Source organism: Myotis brandtii, unplaced genomic scaffold (genome assembly GCF_000412655.1).
Source record: "Myotis brandtii unplaced genomic scaffold, ASM41265v1 scaffold49, whole genome shotgun sequence".
Lineage (NCBI taxonomy): Eukaryota > Metazoa > Chordata > Mammalia > Chiroptera > Vespertilionidae > Myotis > Myotis brandtii.
Window position 1 is genome coordinate 5,000,703 of NW_005368707.1, and position 6,778 is coordinate 5,007,480.

A 6,778-nucleotide genomic window follows, 5' to 3' on the forward strand; every position below is an offset into this window, starting at 1 on the left:
GAGAAGTAAATTTGCAGCAATTCCTGTAATGCTGTGGGTAAAACAGTACCACCACGACCTCTAATATAATGTATTAAAACTTTATACAGATATGCAGGTGAATAGGATTCCTAGCTGGCAGGCCCCTGACAGCAAGCTGGCCACCTGTCGATTCTTTTAGGAATGGGGCTCCCTCCTCCCTCCTGTCAGGGCCCTCGCCCTCGCGGGAAACAGCTTGGGGAGGGCAAAGCCCTTGGCAAGGTGACCCAGGACTCAGTGCATCCACACTCCGAGGACGGGTTCCTGCCTCAAACCTTGCCCTTGTGGGAAACAGTTGCCAAGGTTGGTCGAGCCTCAGACGTGACCCGTTACACCCAGGGTTTTTATATAAATACATTGCATCTATTTGCTATAATAACATGTGCTTACTGTAGAACATTTAAAATTCCAGAAAATAATAAAGAAGAGAATAAATATCACCAGCAATCCTAATATCCAGGATAAGCACTACTAAAATTTGGGCATACTCCCTTTCAGTCTTTGTATATATACCAGAGGCCTGGCCTAAACTGGCAGTCAGACATCCCTCTCACAATCCGGGACCACTGGCTCCTAACTGCTTACCTGCCTGCCTGCCTGATCACCCCTAACTGCCTCCCCTGCTAGCCTGATCACCCCCTAACCACCTCTGCCTGCCAGCCTGACTGCTCCTAACTGCCTCCCTGTCAGCCTGGTCGCCTCCAACTGCCCCTCCTGCTGGCCTGATCACCCCCTCTCCCCCCCACCTGCTGGCCTGATCACTCCAACTGCCCCCCCGCCGGCCTGGTCGCCCCACGCAGCCAGCTGTTCAGTCGTTTGGTCATCCCTCACTAACCCCCCCGCTGGCCTGGTTGCCGCATGCAGCCTGCTGTTCAGTCGTCCATCCAGTTGTTTCAGTTGTGACCGCCCCTGGCTTTTTATATATTAGGACCAGGGGCCCAGTGCACAAATTCGTACACCTTGAAAAGAACTGTGGTCCATGATGGGCACAGGGACAGGTCTCGGCCCATTCTCTGTACCCCTGCCCGGCCTCTCCTGCCACAGCCCCCGGTCCCCTGTCTGCTGGCAGCCCTGCTCCTGTTGCTGCTGCTCCCACCTGCTGATGGCGCTGGCCCCACTTTCACCTGCTGATGGAATGGAGCGATTTGGGCCAGCGCCAGCAGCAGGTGTGAGCGGGGCTGGCGCCAGCAGCGGGTGCAAGTGCTGGGTGGGACTGTGGCACTCAGGAGCAAAGAACTTTCAGTAACCACCAGAGGCTCACTCCGATGACAGCAACAGGTGCCCTGCCTTGGTCTGGCTCCCCCCATTCACCTGCTCCACGATCCTGCTGCAGGAATGCCCGCCATGTTCTGCATACGCCCCCTGGTGGTCAGCGCAAATCATAGCAACAGGTTGTTCGGGTTGTTCCACAGTTCAGTCTATTTGCATATTAGGGTTTTATATATATAGAAACACTAGAGGACTGGTGCATGAAATTCATGCACAGGTGGGGTCTCTAGGCCTGGCCGGTGATCAGGCTTGATCAGAGCCAGGCCAATCAGGGCCCAAAGGCCCTGGTGGTGTCAGGAGAGGAGGTGACGGTCCCTGGGCCAGGCACAGAAGAAATGGACATCAGATGCCAACACCACCCTGGGCACCCCACTACCGCACAGTTCCCCGCCTCCCCCCCTTCCTTCCCTCACCACCACAGCGCCACAAAGGGGGAGGGACCATGGGAGGTTTGCTGGCTAAGGGGAAAGGTTGCAGGAGGTTGGCCACTGGCCCCAAGGAAGGAGCCGGCCCTCGGCCCCCCCGGGAAAAGGGCCGTGTCCACTGCCACCCACCCCCGGTTCCTTGTCCCAGCCTGGGACCCAGCCTGATTGGGTGATGGGGGCCTGCCGGCTGAGGGGAGGGACCACTGGAGGTTGGCGATTGCATGGGGTCCGGCCGGTGAGCCCTAATTGGGACCAATCAGGTCCAGGCTGGCCAGGGGGAGGGGACATGGGAGGTTGGCCGGACTGCTCCACTCCAATCAGGGTGGGGGGTGCCAATCAAGGGCCAGGCTGGCCGGGTGTAGGGGCCGCAGGAGGTTGGCTGGCAAGTCCTGCCCCCAATTAAGGTGGCGGGGGCTGATAAGGGGCGGGTCTGGCAGGGGGAGGGGCCGCAGGAGGTTGGCTTGCCGTCCCATGTCCCTGATTGGGCCAGTTGGCTGGCCGCAGTGTACATCATAGAGACTGGTTGTTCTGGTTGTTCTAGTTGTTCCGGTCGCTTGGCTTTTATATATATCTACTAGAGGCCCGGTGCACAAAAATTTGAATCTCTGACATAATTTAAAATGGCCATTTTCTTTTCTAGGTAAAAGTTCATTGGCCCAAAGATCTGCTTCTTCAAAACGCAGAATTCAACTCATTTTCTACATTTCTTTACCTATGTTTGTCATTATTGCTGCTGTTTTAATAAAGCAGGATAAAATAAGAGATCTATGCTACAGAGGTGAAACCCGAAGTGAAAGGTATATATATATCTCTATACTAATAAAAGGGTAATATACTAATTAGACTGGATGTCTTTCGGACGACCTTCTGGACGTCCTTCCTGACAAAGCTGGGCCTGGGCGAAGCAGCCCCTGGTGCCGGGAGCCTGTGGCTGCGGCCAGACCAGGTGAAGCCACCCCTGGTCCTGGGCACCTGTGGCTGGCCTGGGCAAAGTCGACCTGAGTCCCAGGTGCCTGCGGCCAGCCAGAGGGAGGGAAGCCTGGGTCCCGGGTGCCTGTGGCCAGCTGGAGGAGGGAAACCTGGGTCCTGGGTGTGGGGGCTGAGCCAGAGACAACTGGGTCAATCAGGCCGGCAGGGGAACAGTTAGGGGTGATCTGGCAGGCAGGCAGAGGTGGTTAGGGGCGATCAGGCAGGCAGGGGAGAAGTTAGGGGTGATCAGGCAGGCAGGCAGAGGGGTTAAGGGTGATCAGGCAGGCAGGCAAGCGGTTAGGAGCCAGTGGTCCCTGATTGCAAGAGGGATCTACAACAGCTGGTTTAGGCCCAATCCTGATTGGGATCGGGCCTAAACCGGCAGTTGGACATCCCCTGAGGGGTCACAGACTGCGAGAGGGTGCAGGCTGGGCTGCGGAACCCCTCCCCCCTTTGTGTACAAATTTCATGCACCGGGCCTCTAGTAGATATATAATTACAAAATGAAGAACATACTTTACATACAATTTTTAAAAAAATATATTTCTTTATTTATTTCAGAGAAGAAGGGAGGAGAGAGAGATAGAAACATCAATGATGAGAGAGAATCATTGATTGGCTGCCTCCTGCACACCCCCGAGGTGGTTAGGGGCAATCAGGCAGGCAGGCAATCAGTTAGGGTCGATCAGGCAGGCAGACAGAGTGTTTAGGGGCTATCAGGCAAGCAGGCAGATGAGTGGTTATGGGTGATCATGCAGGTAGGCAAGTGGTTAGAGGTGATCAGGCAGGCAGGTGAGTGGTTAGTTGTGATCAGGCAGGCAGGCAGGCAGGGAAGCGGTTAGGAGCCAGTGGTCCCGGATTGCAAGAGGGATCTACAACAGCTGGTTTAGGCCCAATCCTGATTGGGATCAGGCCTAAACCGGCAGTTAGACATCCCCTGAGGGGTCCCAGACTGCGAGAGGGTGCAGGCTGGGCTGCGGAACCCCTCCCCCCTTTGTGTACAAATTTCATGCACCAGGCCTCTAGTAGATATATAATTAAAAAATGAAGAACATACTTTACATACAATTTTTAAAAAAATATATTTCTTTATTTATTTCAGAGAGGAAGGGAGGAGAGAGAGATAGAAACATCAATGATGAGAGAGAATCATTGATTGGCTGCCTCCTGCACACCCCCCACTGGGGATTGAGCCCACAACCCAGGCATGTGCCCCTGGCAGGAACCGAACCCAGGACCCCTCAGTTTGCAGGCCGACGCTCCATCCACTGAGCCAAGCCAGCCAGGGGGGCCATATAATTTTTATGTTCTATTGTTTTCATAACCTTGCAGTACTTTTAAATTATTATTTGATTTTCAAGAAAACTTTTGGGAATTATCTGTTACACAAAGTCATTCAATAGAATGCCTATATATTCTAGTAGGTTGGTCAACATTGGTTTCCACTGCTTTATTCGACATTATTTAAAGTTAACCTGTGTTTCCCATCAACTACTCGCACATATGTATAAGATTTGCTATTACTTTACTAACATTCAGTCTCGTTTCTTGACCCTTTAAGAACTATGGGCCTTATATAAACTGCTCTTCAAACCTTAGTTAATCTAGTAACTATTTCAAAAAGTTAAGTCACTATTTATGTTTCCTCATTCTTATGAAAACATGGTATCTAGCTGCTTGGATGAGTCTATTTAGTGCTGTTAAATATTTTGTAACTAATTCTGTTACCAAGACTGTCACCACTCTCAAGTGGCCTTCAGCTGGAAGAGGTCATCTTTGTCTCTCCTTCTAAAAAGACAGCAAAAAATGAAACATTTGACCAAGCTGTTCTGTATAGTAAACATTTTCATTATATCTCATAGGATTTGAGAAAATTTCCTTTTTATATTGACTTATTTAACATGAAGTTAAATTACCTAGATAAAAATTAAAAATTCACTCTACTATACAGATTTAGAGATTTAACAAGAAACTTTCCAGAAATCTTAAGATATATGTAGAATTCATATAATTTAATGCAATAAAATGAGTGAGTGTTTTACATTTTTCCCAATGTACTGGCAGTGTATTTCTATAATTGTTTTTGTTTTTTCCCCATCTTTTAAAAAAGATATTATATTGTCATGGCATTTTTTTGATTATGAAACAGGGATGCTCAGAAAGTGTCATTTCCAAGGGTCCAAACTAGCATACACCCTCCACTCTTATCATTGAGTTCCCTTCTTCTGGCTGGACCACTTTAGGGCCTTTTGCTCTCAGGTTGGACTATGTATGAGGAGTTGGAAGGGAAAATTTGACAGGAGACAGATTGAAGTAGTGATTCTACCATCTGTGTGTGCTCAACCTGTGCTGTGTGAATCCAGTCACGTCTGCTCTCTTGATCAGCCAACCTGGAAATAGGCAGACCAAATGGATTATGGATAGAGCTCATCTCAGGAAATGTGATCTAGCTGGAGGTGGGAGCACCAGTCTAAGAGTTAGAAGGCTTAACTTATAGTCACGGCTCTGCCACTTAGCTGTGTGGCATTGGGAAAAATACTGTAACTTTCCTGAGAGTTAAATTCTCATCTGTAAAATGAGAATATTGATACAAGTGCTGCCTTTTTTTGTTTTGTTTATTCTGGACACTTGATAAAGATGAAATCAAACAATCTGAGGCATTTTATGTCTGGCATATTTCACTTGTTTTCAAGATTAATCCATATTGTAGCTTAAATCAGTATCTCATTTCTTTTATGGCAGAATTATATTCCATTATATGCATGTCCTGCATTTTGTTTCCATTCAACACTTGATGGACATTTGAATTACTACTTCCACTTTTTGGCTATTATAAATAATGCTGGGATAAACAATCATGTACAAATTTTTATGTAGACATATATCTTAGATTCTCTTGAGTATATACTTAGAAGTGGAATTGCTGTATCATATGGAAATTCTATGTTTAACCCTTTGAGGAACTGCCAAAATGTTTTTCACTGTGGCCGTAGCACTTCACATCCATACTGCAACATATGACGTTCCATTATCTCCATGTCTTTGCTAACACTTGTTATTCTCTGTCTTTTTAAAGAAAATATGTTTTTATTTATTTTTAGAGAAAGAGGGAGAAAGAGGGAGAGAGAGATATAGAAACATCAATGATGAGAGAGAATTATTGATCGGCTGTCTCTTGCACACCCCCTACTGTGGATTGAGCCTGCAACCCAGCATGTACTTGACCAGGAATTGAACTGGCAATCTCTTGGTTTCTGGGTCAGTGCTCAACCACTGAGCCACAGCAGCCTGGCTCTCCGTCTTTTTTATGTAGCCATCCTAGTGGGTATGAAGTCTGTTATTGTGGTTTTGATTTGCATTTCCCTGATGATGTGGAGCATCTTTTCATGTGCTCTTTGTATATGCTTTTTGGAAAAATGTCTAATAAAGTATTTTTTCCACTTAAAATTATCTTTCTATTATTAGTTTTAATTGTTCTTTACAAATTCTGACTACTCAACCCTTATCAGATATTCGATTTGAAATATTTTATCATATTCTGTGAGCTGGCTTTTCACTCTCTTAATAGTGTTCTTTGATGCACAAAAGTTTTTAATTTTGAGGAAGTTCAATTTATCAATTTTTTTCTTTGGTTGCTGTGTGTTTGGTGTCTTACTTAAGTCATTGCCTAGTGAAAATGTTCCAGAACTAGACAGTGGTGATGGTTGCATAACATTATAAATGTACTAAATGCTACTGCATTGCACCCTTTGTAATGGTTAAAATTATGTCTATGTTATATCTCTTTTACCACAATAAAGAAATAATTGCCTTATCCAAAGTCACAAAGATTTGCCTCTATATTTCTTTTCTAATTAATTAATTTTTGTGAATGCTGTCACAGAGGAGACCAACCTCATGTGCTGTCCCAGCACCATTTGTTGAAAATTTACAGAGTTTTTCCTAATATATTATTACATCATTTATCACAGTTTGCTTGGTATCGAAATTATTTGTGCATGTGTCTATCCCCCAGCAGATCATGAACTTATTGCTTATCCTATGTAATAAAGAGGTAATATGCAAATTGACCATCACTCTAACACACAAGATGGCCA

General features: G+C 46.4%; 1 long non-coding RNA gene across 1 annotated transcript in view; it reads right to left on the reverse strand.

Annotated features, from left to right (window-relative positions):
• Positions 1–1,318: 1,318 nt before the first annotated feature.
• Positions 1,319–6,778, reverse strand: part of LOC106727860 — a 27,907-nt gene continuing 22,447 nt past the window's right edge. Inside the window, exon 4 of the long non-coding RNA XR_001364109.1 lies at positions 1,319–1,329. This is a non-coding gene — a long non-coding RNA (uncharacterized LOC106727860). The remainder of the gene's footprint in view (positions 1,330–6,778) is intronic.